Source organism: Orcinus orca, chromosome 7 (genome assembly GCF_937001465.1).
Source record: "Orcinus orca chromosome 7, mOrcOrc1.1, whole genome shotgun sequence".
NCBI classification, from domain to species: domain Eukaryota; kingdom Metazoa; phylum Chordata; class Mammalia; order Artiodactyla; family Delphinidae; genus Orcinus; species Orcinus orca.
In genome coordinates, this window is record NC_064565.1 from 105,236,742 (window position 1) to 105,254,399 (window position 17,658).

Here is a 17,658-nt window from a genome sequence, read left to right on the forward strand (position 1 = left end):
TACGGAATTATTATCTTCTGGCACATGTATAATAATAGTAATGAATCATTAAGATGATGTGAAGGAGGCTGAACTGGGCTAGACCCTCATGACTTGGAAGCTAGGATGGTAACAAAGATTCAGGTAGTTTGTTTACATGCCGGTTTACTGATGATGCAACAAGAGGTGCAGAAAAACACCCAGGGTCAGGGATGTGAGTGATGGATGAAGTCCTCCACTTGGTCCTCGAAGATGTGGGTGTGAAATTTGGGGGTCTCAGCTGCCCTTGCAGGGTAGGAGTCCCACCAGCTCAAAAGAGCCCAAATCATGAGCTCACTTCCTTCCATACTGGCTTTGCGTTTAAAGAGCTGTCCATGTTTTTACCGTATTAGGCATTTTTTTCAGGGCTTCCATAGTTAGCACAGTTAAAATTACTCAGTTCTATTTCCTAGTGTTCCAGCCAGCTACCTTGGAGTTGCAGAGCATAATGCTGGCCATGGTTTACCAAGGGCACTATTTATCATCATAATTGCTGCAAGAAAGGTTTCTTTAAAAAGGACTAGGCCCTTGCTTATTGTGTTACTCTGCACGTGAAGCTGAAAAATTATGTTAGCAGAAGACCTCAGGGGGGCTTCCCTTGTGGCACAGTGGTTGAGAGTCCGCCTGCCGATGCAGGGGACGCGGGTTCGTGCCCGGTCCGGTAAGATCCCACATGCCGCGGAGCGGCTGGGCCCGTGAGCCATGGCCGCTGAGCCTGCGCGTCCGGAGCCTGTGCTCCGCAACGGGAGAGGCCACAACAGTGAGAGGCCCGCGTACCGCAAAAAAAAAAAAAAAGGCCTCAGAGGGAAACGCCGGCCTTCACTGGCCCTCTTGTATCTCTTCCTGGTACCTGATGTTGGTCATCCTGGGAAAGGTGGCGGGGGGGCGGTGTGGAACGGCAGAAGCCGCAGAGGTGAACGGATTTAGGGAGAGAGTTTGTCAAAATGGGCAGAAGAAGAGAACAAGGAGGAAGTAAACCCGGAGAAAGATGTTTGTGGCTGCATGAGATGCAGAGAGCAACATCATGCTTTCCTCTCAAGAAAAAAACAAATTATAACTCCAAGGAAAGCGGGGACGTGAGTGGAGTCAGGGCTGGACCCAGGGTGAGGCAAGTCAGGCAGGAAATTGAAGGGGTGCCAAACAACTCCAGAATCAAAAGAAATGATTTTCATGCGATACTTAAAAAACCAAAATCAATGCAGAAACTTTCTGCAAAATATCCCAGTCAGAAATAAAGTCCTGCATTTGTGTGACCTTGCTGGTTTTGCCCTACCCTGATCCTGGAGTGCTGCCCGGTGCAAGGGGGCCCAGATTTTGAAAATACGACGGGAGCAATTAGGGGTCAGCCTTATTATCTACCTACCAAGACACGTCCCTGCTGTTCCCGTCCCATTGCACAGTGTGTGTCATGGCTTCTAAGACTTAAGGGGAAAGGGGAGAAGAGCATTCTCAATTTGCTACACCACTGCTCCTCATTATAGAGAGGTTCTCTCCAAATACGTCCACAGACTTAAATATGGAATGAAGCAGAACCCTCTCGGGTGTTTGAGTATTTCTTTTATCTGGGGCTACTTTTTAATTTCCATTGGTTTTAATAAAAAGCGATCTTAGGAACTCAGGTTAAAATTAAAACCAAAGTAAACATGAGAATGTGGAGCTGCAGACATGAATAGAGGGCACAGAAAACCCACCTCAATAAAAATCCAGCTACGTGTCTGTCTTTAGTTTTAAAAGTGGGTTGGGGGTAGGGAAGCGCAAATTTGTGGGGAAGATCGTTTAGACCTCTCTTTGAGATCTAAGGAATGGGTCCCACCACTCATTTTGGAGCATCCGTTCCAGAAAAAACTGGAACAAGGGGCAGTAGCAACTATTCCTCCCACCCCCATCCTGCTCCACCATTGCCGTGCAGGACTCCTTCACACGTATAATTTTGTCTCATAAAGACCTGAAACCCTGGACTTCCCTGATGGTCTAGTGGTTAAGACTCCACGCTTCTAAAGCGGGGGTGTGGGTTCGATCCCTGGTCGGGGAACTAAGATCCCACATGCTGCACAGTATGGCCAAAAAATTAAAAAAAAAAAAAAAGATCTGAAACCCTGACTCAGGCCCAGGTCTGAGTCAGGCTCCACAGCCACAGACATGGCCCAGGGTAGAATGGTACCTAATTTCTAGTAGCAAAGGGGAATGGTTAGTTTTAATAGAAAGATGGAGTTGAATTATGGATTGGTTGTCTTTATTTAGCAGCAACTTAATAAGCTTCTGCAGGGTCACAGGCTTGGAGCTAGACCTAGAAGATACTGAGGTAAACAAAACCTACCTCCCCCTCCCAGGTGTCCGCATCTATTGATGGAGACAGGTGTATGAGCTTACTGATTGCTGGCTGTGATAAGTGTTATAATTAGCATGGAACAGCTGGATCAGGCCAGCTAAGGTGGCGTGCCTCTCCTCTGGACTCTTCACATCCTCTAGGGACTGCCACACACTGGTGGTTCTCAACCTTGGCTGCACATTCAAACCCCATGGAAAACTAAAGAAAATATTTGGGGATGTTTGGACATCTACGATCATAGCAGCAGCATTATTCACAGTAGCCAAAATGTAGAAGCAACCCAAGTGTCCATGGATGGATGAGTGGATAAATAACATGTGATAGATACATGCAATGGAATATTACTCCACCTTGAAAAGGAAGGAAATTCTGACACACACTACAGCATGGAAGAAACTTGAAGACATCACGCTAAGTGAAATAAACCAATCACCAAAAGCAAATACTCTATGATTTTGCTTATATTCATAAAGACAGAAAATAGAAGGTGGTTCCCAGAACCTGAGGGGAGGGGGAATGAGGAGTTATCATTTAATGGGTACAGAGTTTCAGTTTGGGAAGATGAAAACGTCCTGGAGGTGGACAGTGGTGATGTTGCCCAACAATGTAAATGTACCTGATACCACTGAACTGTACGCATTAAAACGGTTAAGATGGTTAAATTTACGCTATGTGGGGTTTTCACCACAATAAAAGATACAGTCCTAGGCATTGGTGTTTTTTCAAAGTTCCTCAGTTGATTTCAGTGTGCAGCCAGGGTTGAGAGCCATCTATTAGACTGTCCCTTAGAGCTGGGCCAGGGCACAAGCCTGGACAAAAGAAGAGTTGGAAGGTATAAGGAAAGTGGGGGCAGGTGCTGTATAGGCAGCCACTGTGTCCACAGCATGAACGGCTCTAATTGCACCCAGCTAGGAGGCTCACAGCACGGGAGTCATTCAGGCGGCTACCAGCTTCATATAAATGGTTCTCCGTGCGTAAACAGGAAGGACAGTTCACAGAGAGCAGTCATTTGCTTATCTCGCCTGGTAAGAAATCTCTCTTGTCAAAGGTGAGTGGTTTGCTGTGAGATCAGGCTTCTGGACAGGCTCTGGCTGACTCCTGGGCAGGTCTGAGTGAAGCATGGGGAGGCATTGAACCTGCATGTGGCGCCACCATCCGGCCAAACCAGCTCTGGCATTGCTTCTATCTACCAGGACGCCCAAGGGAGAAACTTGGGCGCTGTCCTAGCTCTTCTCTTCCCACACCCATCAGTCAGGTAGTCACCAAGTCAAATTAGTTCTGACTCTTAAAGATGTCTTAAAGCTGTTCTGACACCACTGCCAGGATAGTATTTCCAAATCTGATGATGCTCTTCCATGCATGGAAACGTTTCTCCATCTCCTGCTGAATGTGAAGAACAACACAGGTGGCCCCAACTGGGGCCTTTGGGGTAATCGACCTTTGAGAGAAGTCAGCACTGTTTATGGCAAAACATGGAAATAAAACACAGGGGCCCTGATGACATTCTTGTACCATACCTGGGCCACACTACCTGTAGGCTGGCTGTTCCTTATTGCCCAAGCTGATTTTTATTGAAATTGTACATTTCCCATCGTAAAAAGCATCCTAACCAATGATTTACAGAAATAGTTTTTCGGTGTATAATTTCATGTTCCCTTGGTTTGGAAAGTGAACCAATTACAGCCAGCTGAAGGGGCAGGGGAGAGGGTAGGATGTCTTGGAAAGATGGGGTAGCCCGTGGAATCCAACACAGATGGGGCCGAACAACTAAGCTTCATACGTGTCTTCCTCTCCCTGCAGAGTGCCACGGTGCACAGAACGCAGATCCTAACAACTTCTCTCTCACATCCAGACCTTCACTCTCAGAGATGAAACTTTGATTGGATTGGGCGTTACCCTTGGGCATGGGAGCCTGGCAGGGAGGCAGGGTTGCAGAGCAGAGACAGGGCCCCAGAGGCCACCCCTGTGGGCTGCAAAGGCAGTGCCCAAAGAACGGAAACTGGAAAAACAACCCAGTAAGTAAGTTCACCATGATTGAGAATGCCCAAACTCAAGTGGTTACCTTGTGCGTGAGTCAGGATGCCTTGAATGCAAATAACAGAAACCAGCGCAAACTTGTTGAAGCTGGAGAGGAAATACACTGTTTTTTTTGTTTGTTTTTTTTTTTGCGGTACGCGGGCCTCTCACCGCTGTGGCCTCTCCCGTTGTGGAGCACAGGCTCCGGATGCGCAGGCTCAGCAGCCATGCCTCACGGGCCCAGCCGCCCCGCGGCATGTGGGGTCCTCCTGGGGCATGAACCCGCGTCCCCTGCATCGGCAGGTGGACTTTCAACCACTGCGCCACCAGGGAAGCCCTACACTGGTTTTTATAACCACACTGTAGGAAGGACAGAGGTGCAGGTGGCCACTGGGAGTGTGGGCCTCAGGGTCTAGATCTTTATTGCTAGTCTCCCCCACTCTTTCCCTGGGTTCTTTTCTTTTTTTTATGGCTGTGTTGGGTCTTTGTTGTGGTGCACGGGCTTCTCATTGTCATGGCTTCTCTTGTGGCGGAGCACGGGTTGTAGGTGTGCAGGCTTCAGTAGTTGTGGCACGTGGGCTCAGTAGTTGTGGCTTGTGGGCTCTAGAGCTCAGGCTCAATAGTTGTGGCGCACAGGCTTAGTTGCTCCGCGGCATGTGGGATCTTCCCAGGCCAGGGCTCGAACCCGTGTCCCTTGCATTGGCAGGCAGATTCTTAACCACTGTGCCACCAGGGAAGCCCCCTAGGTCATTTCTGTATCTCTCTACATGGTGGATCTATCCTCTTGGGCTGCCCTCTCTCTGATGCTAGACCCCAAGGCTTAAATTCTTTCTGTGTTACTCCTGAAAAGATTCTAGTGGAGACTTTCATTGGTCTAGCCTGGATTATGAGTCTCTTGCTGTACCAAACACTGTCCAGGGGGATGCAGGGGATTGTGATTGGACAAGCTGGGCCAGAAGCCAGCCTATGTGAACAGGGGCTGTGATTGGCAGTGACGGCTAGGGTTAGTACTGGCGTGTGAGAGGGCCCCTTCTCCAAAATAAAATGCATCTGTTGCCAGAAGACGGCAGGCAAAGCACCAGTGACATACTTTGTACATTGACCTCATTGCATTTTCCTACTGTTTGAAAGACTCAAAAACTGGACGTTATGTTTGTGGGGAAAGGAGGACTACAGAAAATCAAGAAGGCTGATCATACTATGTTTGTGAAACCGAAAATAAATCAACTTATACACAATTGATTTTAAGTCTTAACTGATAAAGCAATCATCCCTAATATATTAACAGTAAAATTAGCCAGAATTTTTGTTGTTGTTGTTAGGTTAGTGAATAGTTGTTCCATTATTTTAAACTTGAGTTAGCTGAAATGCTCTTCTATTTTATTGTCCCTAAATTGCTTGATCTGTGAATAATTATATAGATATTAGGTTTTATTTGCTTACTCATTTTTTTTCCCCCTAAATATTGCTTTAGTTTTGGTTGGAGTTGGAGAATGTTGAAAAGGTTTCTTAAATATTAAATTATCTGCAGACCATACAAAACTATGTTCTGGCTTTGGACTAGAGCATTTTGGGTGTGTTTTTTCAAGTTCTTTGAAACTACTTTTTTTTAAAAAAAAAAGTCTTACTTCAAACTGCCTTACTTAACATAGAGAGAAAGCGAATTGTAATATAAATTACACCCTACAAAGCTCTACTTTGTTATACCCTGTTGGGTGAGTTAGTTACTGAGATAAAAAGGGAATTTGGTTGTGTTTCTAGGCATCAGTCACCACAATATTATGCACATTCTTTTCTCTTTACCTTGGAGAGAAGTATTTTTACCCTTTCATTAAAATAGAGGATTATTTCTGGTTTCAAAAGTAATAAGTGCTCATGGTAAAACACTCATCCCCTCTTGTTTTTAAAGTTGTTGTTGTTGTGTGTGTGTGTGTGTTTTTAAGACAAAATAAATTGCCGTTAGTCAAACCACCACACGAGGAGTTCAGACAGCCAGACAGCCATTTGTTAGGACGATACAAAGGCAAACTGAAGGCACTTTATGCTTCTATATTAATTGAACCAAAATTAGGACTTTGTACAATTTCCAGCAAGAACTGCTCATGGTTTGTATTCCTAACAACAAACATAGGCAAATTAATTTTTTATCTCCTTTCTCAGTGCCGTCTAAAAAGCCACAGTTGGGGTAACTTTTTCCACCTGTTCTGTGTGAGGTGCATAGACTCCTGGACATGCCCTAAATCTAGGAGGGGGAGCTGGACTGAGCCTTGAGTGCAGCCCACAGAAGATACGCAGAGACAGAAGTTGGTCGAAGCACCAGAATCACGCAGGGTTCGGAGGTCCCTAGGGGCAGTGGGCCAAGCCCTAAAGGGCTGAAAGCAGGCACAGTCCGGTCCCGGGCCAGTTTGCCTCAGACCAGAAGCTACTTACATCCTTCCTCCTGCAATTGTTGGCCTCTAACATTCTGTGGCCTGGAGCCTCAGAAGCTGCTCCAGTAGGATGTGTTGTCAGACCTGCCGGAGTGTGACAACCAACAGTTAGTCTGATGGGGGAGGGGAGCCGGTGTCTGGGCAGGCAAGCCAAATGGACTAGGTCTGCAGCTACAGAGATGGTCCCTTGAGGCTGAGCTGGGCAGGTGAGGTGGTGATGGGGAAGCAGGTAGTTTACCTTGGTGAGAATGACACCAAAGTACCTGTATAGCCCAGATTGCTGAAGAGGGAGCTCGGGTAAATGCTTAAGGTCTAGAATGTATTGAGAATGCGTTCCTTTTCCCAACTGCTCATGAAAAACAAGCACATTCAGATCCAGAGTACAGATTTGAGATGCAACACTACCGTGGGTTGTATTTGTGTTCTACGTGAGTCCCATTTACTAATAAAATAAGAGTAAGGGATCAGATTAAACCTTCTGTAGAAGCCAGTCTCCATTTTTCTTTCTCTTCCTAGGTTATTGCTTTTTGGATCATATAGTGTGTTACAGTCTTATTGAAGGGTGAAGTTTTTCTGTAAGCTTATAATCGTGTGCCTCTTTATTTATTTATTTATTTATTTTAAAGAAAATTAAATTTACTTCTCACACCAGAAACCAGAGTGGTCCAGACTGGTGGGTCAGCTGGGAATCTGGCTTCTTCCCGTCTTGTAATTGTATGCCTCTCTTAATGGAAAAAGCACTGTCTTCAAAATTTGTTTGTGAAATCAACTTTTGTAAATTGAATCATACCTTCCCATTTATTTACATGATTATTTTAAAAAAGATTCTTTGGCCCCTTGGGAAAATATGTACACGAATTTCTGCCGTAAATGCTCACTGTTGCTGTGACATTCCTGAAAATATTGGCACGCACTGGCACGTTATTTTCATTGCAGCTCTCTAAGTTATTCCTAGTTTGTCCCACTAGTGGAACAAAGAGAAAGGGATATGAAATGCTTTGCCGTGATTCAACTAACCACTGAAACCAGAGAATAAAGCTTTATTTCGGAACCAAATCCAATCATAGGAAGAAAATTCAATCTAGTTTCATAAACTATTCACCTTCTTCAGAAGGCAGATGAACCCCTTAGAAAAGAGGAATCCTGCATATTTTATATCAGTAGTTCAAAGCCATGAAGGCAGAAGCAAACCCAGCGTGCTGGGGGCGAAGTGACGTTTTGTCTGCCTCAGCCAGGAAGCCTCCTATATTCTTCATGCTGTTTTCCCAAACAAACGTTTGGAAAAATTAGACAGAAAATATAAGTGAATATTTATGTAAACATAAAATTGAGAAGGACCTTTCTAGGCATGATATTAAAAGTGATAATTCACAAAAGAAAAGTTTAGAAGAGCTGATTACATCCATTTTTTAAAAGCTTCTGTATATAAAAAAATATATATTAAGTGCCAGGCAAAGGATTAATGTAAAGCAAAAGCCCAGCCTACAAACAGACAGGAATAGGCAGTTCCCGAAAGAAAAAATAAAAATGTCCAATGAATATGAGGCGCCAATGCCACCTGTATTTACAGGGATATAAAAAAAGTCATAAAACAAGTACAAATAAAAATGAGATGTCATTTTAAAATTTTTGCCTGTGAGATTGGTAAAAAATTAAAAGACGGCAATCGATGTTGATAAGGGATTGAGTGCTTGGATATTCTCCTAAGGGACTTTTTCATGTAATATGTATCAAAAGCAGTAAAATGTATGATGCCTACCGTTTGACCTAGGAATTCCTTGAGAATTTCTCCTGAAGAGCAATTGAACAAATACATACATTTGAATGAGATTAGAGTGTTATTTAAAACAGGAAAACATGGAAGACGACTAAATGTGCAACAATAAGGAACTGCCAGATTAAATTAATTGTATATCAGGATATGGAACAATATTCAGCTGTTGAACATTATGTAATTAAATATTTATTGATAGAGCAGTTTTGTTTATAACCTCTAAAAATTGGAAACAGTACAAATGCCCTTCAACCGGTGAACTGAGTAACAGACCTCGGTACATCCACACAAGGGATTATACTCCACAATAACGAGGAACAAACTACTGTTTCATGTAATATGTTGGGTGGTCCTGTCTTGTTTTTTCTTATAAGTTTATTGAGATGATATTGATATATAACATATGTAAGTTTAAGGTGTATAATATGATAATTAGGTATACATATATATTGCAGAATGGTAACCAAAAAAGTTAATTAACACCCCTAGCCCCTCACATAATTACCTTTTTTTTTTGGTGGTGATAACATTTAAGATCTACTCTCTTACAACTTTCAATTGGGTAATACAGTGTGTTAATTATAGACATGATGCTGTTCATTAGATTCCCCAGAACTTATTCATCTTATAGCTAGAAGTTTGTACCCTTTGATCAACATCTCTCCATTTCCCCCACCTCCCAGCCTCAGGCAACCACCATTCTACTGTTTCTATGAGTTTGGCTTTTTTAGATTCCACGTATAAGTGCTTTCATACAGTGTTTGTCTTTCTCTGTCTGACTTATTTCACTTAGCATTAATGCCTGTAAGGTCCGTCAGTGTAGTTGGAAAAGGCAGACTTTCCTTCTTTATTATATATATATTTTATATATATTCATATATATATGATGGTTCTCTTTTGAATTATGCTAAGAGAAAGAAGCCAGAATCAAAAGGCTACATATTATATGATTAATTTATATTATGTCAGGAAAAGGCAGAATTACGGTGATGGAGAAAATATCAGTGGTTGCCCGGAGCTACGGTGGTGGCAGGGCTTGCCTGGAAAGGACCAGCGAAAGAGTTTTGGGGGTGATGATACCATTGTTCCATATCCTGATGGCTGTGGTTGTTCCCTAAGTCTATACATTTGTCGAAACTCATAGAACTGTAAATGAAAAAAAATGAATTTTAGTGTATGTAAATTTAAAAATTAAATTATACTCTTAAATATAAGAAAAGGCAGAGGGGTCTGGGGCGAGAGAGGGAGAGAAATACAAGTGGTAGAAAAATAAAGGCTAAAAAGACTCCAATTTTAAGGAAAAAAAACTGTAACACAAAAATCTGCTACAATATATCACTGAGTGAGGAAGGCAGGGTATTTCTCTCTGGTGCATTTTGCACGACACTCCTGAAAACAGTTGTCCCATGAGATTCCCTGGTGAAAATAAAAGGATTCCTTAAGCAGTTTGTGATAAGTGTTCTGCCCCTCCTCAATCTAATACACAGTCGTATATAAAGGTTCTTAAACATTTGAAATCAAAGAAACCAGTGTAATGTTGCTCACCCAACGTTCTACCCCATTGAATCCAGTTAAGGAAATTCTGAGTGCTTCCTTTAAAATGCACTGTAGGTCTCTGGCCAACTCTTTATTATTCCCTTGGAGATTTCTGAATTTCAAATTGTTTTCTTTTTCCTGCTTTGTATGTTTCTGGACTCCTCCCTAGCAACTATTGATGGATGCTTGATAAATGCTAATTACACAACAGAATTTTATTTAAAAACAACAAAAGCCCAAGATTCTACATTACAGCAGAAAATAGAATCAACTCTAGGTATGTTAAGCAAAGTGGAATTTAATACAGGAAATGTCACCCAGAAGTTGAAGTGCTGCGGGCGACTTGTCACCACAGTGCTCACCGTCTTCCCCTCTGGGCACTCACCGTCTTCCCCTCTGGGCACTCACCAACCAAATGAGCAGATGTTAGGCTGGAGCCTCTGTGACCCGACTTTGTTGCCTCTCGAAAACTAGGAGCTGGATTCCCCAACCTATTGCTGCAACTCAGCTTCCTGTGATGTTGCAGGATCCCAAAACTAGGAGCTGGATTCCCCAACCTACTGCTGCAACTCCCCTTCCTGTGATGTTGCAGGATCCCAGGAACAGCAGGAGGAAGGTAGCCTCCACCTCTTTTCCACTTTCCAAATTCTGCAAGAATGCATCTAAATGGTGGAACCTGATTTCCAAAGGAGCCGAGGGAATGTAGTTTTTTATCTTTCCCACATCTCAAGTTCAGGGGGAGGCAGGAATGGACACAGGGTGCTAGTTGAAAATTCCCATCGTGCTGTGGGATCCCTTTTCCCATTGTCATCTGGTTTCCTCTAAGCATACTGTGGGAAATTCTGCTTAGGATAATTTCCTAGAAGTGGGCATCCTAGGGAAAACTATGACATTTTACCAACAGAAAAAACAAGAATGTGAATCTCCTGACATTTGTTTCTTTTAACATTAAATACAAATATTTCTATTCCAGTAGATAAAAGGACACTTGAGAGATTTTCATTCAAAGTCCCTTAGCTCACCTAACATTTTAATGTAGAAATATCACTTTCATATCAGTAAGAGCAGGCTATAATATAAGTGTATGATTGGTTATATTCATGTCTGTCTTCCCATTAGATTGTGAGTGCCTGGAGGCTAAGAATCTTATTTTCTTCACCTTTGTTTGCCCCAGAGTTCCCAACAGAGTCCCTGACAGTAAGTTCACAGTAAATGTCGAGTGGATTGTAATGGATATCATCTGCTATCTGTTCATAAATCAGTCTTTTTTATTTCTTTGTACTTTATTGAGTCAGATTTGACAAGATTCAGCCATTAGTCTGAATACTGCATTCACTATAGGAGACCAGGCAAGATCACATGTCTAATATTCTTTTTCAGCATTATTTTGTTTTGCCTATAAGAATAAACCTGTGAAAAATTTAATAGAAAGGGCCATGCAAAAGTAAATACTGCTCAGGCACGGACGCTCCATTTTGGAACTTCTAGAACTCCCAGAGTTGAATGTGGCAGGTGTCTTGACATGTAGAAAGGGACCCTGGAACAGTGGTCTGCAGCATGAAGCTTTGAGGCTCTTTGAGGGACCAGTTCTTAGGAGAAGAGTATCTGAAGACATGCTGCTTCAATGCTTCACACGTTTCATTTTATAAATGTGTTGCTGATGTAGCCAGGGATGGAGAGGAAGTTCTTCATTTCCTAATGGACTTGAGAATTGCATAAATAGAAAACCTGCTACCTAGTTCTTGGGTATAGGTGTGTAAGTCGTACCTAGAGGATAAGGAGAGATCAGTAAGCACGCGCAAGGAATCACCACCCAGGTTACTGTAAATATAGCATTACCAGTACCTCTGAAGTCCTCGTGCCCTTTACTCTGCATTTCCCCCAAAGTACCCGCTCCCCAGGTCTCTGACACCATACCTTAGTTGAACTTCGCATAAATGGAATTACACCGTGTATTTTCTTCAGCCCTGGACTTCTTTTACTATTTCATTTGTCATAGTCACCCATACTGTATGTCGCTTTAGTTCATTAATTTTTATTCTTGTATAGTATTAAATCATAGAACTATGTCCCATTTTACTTGGCTCTTTTATTACTGATGGATATTTGTGTTTCCAGTTTGAGGCTATTATGAATGATGCAAAACCTTCTTTAATGTGCCTTTTAGAGCACATATGTATGTTTTACTGTTGAATATGAATGTAGAAGTGAAATTGCTGGATCATAAGGTATGTTCAGTTTTCAGATGTCCAGTTGTGTTTTCTGAAGAATTGTACCAGTTTATGCTCCCACCAGTAGTATGTGAGATTTCCAGTTCTCCACATCCTTGCCAGCCCTTGCTAACGTTAGTCATTTTCGCCATTCTAGTGGGTGTGTAGCAGTATCTCTGTGTGCTTTTATTTTGATTTCTCTGATGAATAACGGCATTCAGCCCCTTTCATGTTTACTGATCACCTCTTTGGTGAGGTGCCTGTTTATCTTTGACCATTTTTTATTGGATTGTCTTCTCTCTACTGATTTATTGGTGCGTCACTGGTCAGATGTATGTATTGAGAATTTCTTTCCCCATTTTCTGCCTTGCCTTTTTATTCTATTGGTGGTATCTTTAAGTGAAAAGAAGTTCTTAATTTTAACATACTCCAGTTATCAATCTTTACCTGTGTTTATAACTTTTTGTGTCCTGTTTAAGGTATTTTTGCCTACCAGAAGGTTGTGAAGATATTCTCTTAGTTTGAAAAGTTTTATTATTTTGCTTGTCTTATTTAGATCTACAATCTACTTGGAATTGATCCACTTTTATTCTATAGGAATACCCAATATACTCAGCATTATTTATTGAAAATTTAGATTGTCTTTTTTCCACCAACTGAAATGTCAACTTTGTCATAAATCAAGTGGCTATACACTCTTTATATATATTAATATGTACATACACTCTCCATTTTCCATTAGTTTACTGGTCTATCTTCATGCCAATACCACTCTCTTATTTATTGTAGGTTTGTAATAAGTCTTTTTTTTTTAAACATCTTTATTGGAGTATAATTGATTTACAGTGCTGTGTTATTTCTGCTGTATAGCAAAGTGAGTTAGCTATAGATATGCATATATCCCCATATCCCTTCCCTCTTGTGTCTCCCTCCCACCCCTCTAGGTGGTCACAAAGCACCTAGCTGATCTCCCTGTGTTATGCAGCTGCTTCCCACTAGGTATCTATTTTACATTTGGTAGTGTGTATATGTCAATGCTACTCTCTCACCTCGTCCCAGTTTACCCTTCCCTCTCCCCGTGTCTTCAAGTCCATTCTCTACATCTGCGTCTTTATTCTTGTCCTGCCCCTAGGTTCATCAGAACCTTTTTTTTAGATTCCATATATGTGTTAGCATACGATATTTGTTTTTCTCTTTCTGACTTCACTCTGTATGACAGACTCTAGGTCCATCCACCTCACTACAAATGGTTCAATTTTGTTTCTTTTTATGTCCGAGTAATATTCCATTGTATATATATGCCACATCTTCTTTATCCATTCATCTGTCGATGGACACTTAGGTTGCTTCCATGTCCTGACTACTGTAAATAGTGCTGCAATGAACATTGTGGTACATGTCTTGTTTTGAATTAAGGTTTTCTCAGGGTATATGCCCAGCAGTGGGATTGCTGGATCATATAGTAGTTCTATTTTTAGTTTTTTAAGGAACCTCCATACTGTTCTCCATAGTGGCTGTATCAATTTACATTCCCTCTTGTAATAAGTCTTGATGTCAGCTAGTAAAAGTCCTCCAACTTTGCTCTTCAAAAGTTTTTTTGTTATTCTTGGCCCTTTGGATTTCCATACAAATTTTGGAATCAACTTGTCATTTTCTCCAATGCTAGACTTTTTTAAAATTAATTTATTTTATTTTAATTTATTTTTGGCTGCATTGGGTCTTCATTGCTGTGCGCGGGTTTTCTCTAGTTGAGACAAGCAGGGGCTACTCTTCCTTGCAGTGTGCAGGTTTCTCATTACGGTGGCTTCTCTTGTTGCAGAGTGCGGGCTTCAGTAGTTGTGGCTCGAGGGCTCTAGAGCGCAGGCTCAGTAGCTGTAGCACGCAGGCTTAGTTGCTCCACGGCATGTGAGATCTTCTCCACGGACCAGGGCTCGAACCCGTGTCCCCTGCATTGGCAGGTGGATTCTTAACCACTGTGCCACGAGGGAAGCCCCAATGCTAGACTTTTTATTGGGATTATATTGACTCTCTAGATCAACTTGGGAGAATTGGCATCTTTTGCAATATTGCGGTTTTCAATTCATTGGCATAGTACATTCCTCTACTTAGATCTTTAGTTTATCTCAGTAATGTTTTAGTTTACTGTGTAGAGGGATTGCGTATAATATATTAGATTTATTCCTAGGTGTTGGTAGGCTTGTTGCTGAAAATTGCATTTGTTTCATTTTCTAATTATTCTATTTCTAATTAGCCCATATATATATATAAATACAATTGATTTTTATACATTGACATATCCAGTGTGTTTAGTAAATTCAGTTATTCCATTAATTGCTTGTATATTCTTTTGGATTTTCTACTTAACACAATTATGCAGTTGGTGAACAATGCCAAATTTACTGCTTCCCCAATATTTATTTCTTTAGTTTGCCTTATATCCCATGGGCTTTGATCTCCATTATGATATTGAATAGAAATGATGTGGTCATCCTTGTTTCTAAACTCAGGGAGAAGGTGTTTTATATTTCATCCTTAGGATGCTGTTAACTGTAGATTTTTTTTGTCGGCACCATTTATCAGCATTAGAAAGTTTACTTTTATTCCTGATTTGCTATGAGTTTTGGGGTTTTTTTTTTATCCTAAATGGTACTGAATTTTATTAAATGACTTTTTGCATCTCGAGATGATCTTATGATTTTTCTTCTTTATTTTATTAATGTTATGATTTCTTCTGATTGATTTTTGATTATTACACTAACTTTGCATTTCTGGTATAAACTCAACTTGGTCATTATATATTACCTTTTTTTATATCACTGAATTCACTTTCTCCTAACGTGATTTTTATGGACTTTTATAACTATATTCATGAGTGAGATTGGTGTGTGATATTTTTTTCTTGTGGGTTTTAGTATTAAGGTTAGGCTGACCTTGTAAACTGATTTGGGAACTCTTCCTCTTTTTCTATTTTTAGAAGAATTTGTATACGTTTTTTTCTTTTTAATCTTTGGAAGAATTCATCAGTAGCCCAATTGGATCTGGAAGAGTTATTTTTGAGAAAAGGCTTTAAATTATATTGATATATTTCATATATATATAAAACTATTCAAATTTTCTGTTTTCTCTATATGTTACGTTTTTCTAGGAATTTGTCCCTTTTATCTCAGTTGTCAAATTAATTGCCATAATGGTGTTTATAAGTCTCTTTATTATCTTTGTAAGATCTGTAATTTGTTTTTTCATTCTTGATTCTATATTCTTTGTTGATCCATTTTATAGGGGCTTATCGATTTTAGTCTTTTTAAGGAACCAACTTTTGGTTTTGTTAATTTTCTCCTTTGTACATGTATTAATTTTTGTTCTTTATTATTTTCATCCTTTCAGCATTACTTTGCTGTTATCTTTCTAGTATATTTGAAGTAGATTCTTAATCATTGATTTTTAGTCCTCCTTCTTTTCCAATATATCATTTAAGGCTCTACGTTTAAAAATATGCTTAGTTGCATCGTACAAGTATTAACAAATTATGTTTCATTGTCATTTATTTGAAAATATTCCCTAATTTCCCCTAAGGGTCACTTAGAAGTATATTACTTAAATTTTAAATATTTGGGAATTTTCTAATTATTGTTTTAAATTTTATTTCTAGCCTAATTTCCCTTTAATCAGAAACGGTACGCTATATGATTTCCATTTCTTGAAATTTGCTGAGATTTACTTTATTTCCCCACATATGGTTGCATTTTGTGTAATTGCTGCATATGGTGTTTTATATGACAGGTCATTTTTTAAATTGTACTTTTTGAAGTCCTGTATCCTCATTGATTTTTTTTTTCCTGCTTGTTCTTTGCATTGCTGAGAGAGGTATATAAAAATCACTCACTGTGGTTGTGAATTTGTCTATTTATTCTTTTAGTCTGTCAATTTTTCCTTCACATATTTTGAAGCTATATTATTTGATACATGCAATTTTTAAACGGTTGTCTCTTTGATAGGTTAGCCCTTTTACCAGTATGGAATGTCCTTTTTGTCACTAGCAGTGTTTCTTGCCTCAAAGCCTACTTTGTCTAATGTTAATATCACAACAGCAGCTTTGTTTGGGTGAGCATTTGCAGAGCATTTTCCATCCTTTTACTTTTTGCCTTTTCTGTATCCTAATATTTGCATTGTGATTCTCATGGGCAGTATGTAGTTGGGTTTTGTTTTTTAATTTAGATTGACAGCTTTGCTTTTTAATTGGTGTATATAGTCTGTTGTCACTTAATGTAATCTGATATATTTGGATTTAAATCTGCTATATTGCTTTGTTAACTTTCCCCACCTGTTCTTATCTCTTTTATGCCTTCTTTTGTATTAAGCAGGTATTTTGACTCTCCCTTTTCCCCTCCTCTAGTAACTTGCTATAAAGTCTTTACAGTTCTTGGTCCCCAAGAATTACAACGTGTATCCTTGACTTACGAGCGTCAAATGCAAATTAGTAACTTTATCACTTCCTGGGAAGAGTGGGTTATTAAATGAAATTTAATTCTACAAATATTTAAAGCCCTCAAGGACTTATTTTTATTGTTGTATACTTAATATATATTTAAGTTCATTCACATATTTATCCTTTCTGTTGTTCCTCATTCCTTCCTACAGTTCTGTTCTTCCATCTGGTGTCTCATTCCTTCTGCCTAAATTACTCTATTCAGTGTTTCTTTTAGCATGGTTCTGCTGGTAATGAATTTCTCAGTTTTCGTTTTACTGGAAATGTCTTTATTTCACTTTCATTTTGCTGGGTTTAGAACTCTATGTCATTTCCTCTGATGTCCCTGAACTGGAATCTTGCCATTTCTGTTTGCCCATGGTATACACTTAAATCATTGTAGCCAGCTTGGTCAGACTGGCAGTAAGTTTCCAGATCTCATACCTGCCAAGCAAGGATGACTGTTTTCAAGGTTATGGATAAACCATTGGTATAAGCTTTTTGGAGGGCACTTTGTAGACTGTATTAAGATCTAAAGTGTACATTCAGAGCCTTCTAGGCTCTTAGCCCATTTTCCTAATGCATATAATTGCACAGGTATAAAAGTAAAAATAATAGCAAACATTTATAAAGCACTTACCATCTGCTATGCACCATTCCAAGTGCTTTACATGTATTAACTACCTCATCAGGGTAATTAACAGTGACCCTATGAGGGAGGTACTATTGTTATTCCAGTCTTACAGATGAGGTTAAGTAAACTGACCAAGTTTATACGGTTGGTAAGAGACTGAACTGAGATTTAAAACTAAGCAGTCTGACTTGAGAATCCATGCTTTTTTTTTTTTAACATCTTTATTGGAGTATAATTGCTTTACAAT

The 17,658-nt window shown here is 40.1% G+C and overlaps 1 protein-coding gene across 3 annotated transcripts in view; it reads left to right on the forward strand.

Moving 5' to 3' along the window:
- SGPP2 (sphingosine-1-phosphate phosphatase 2) overlaps window positions 1-17,658 on the forward strand; it is a 125,327-nt gene that overhangs the window by 84,653 nt on the left and 23,016 nt on the right. The window lies entirely within an intron of this gene.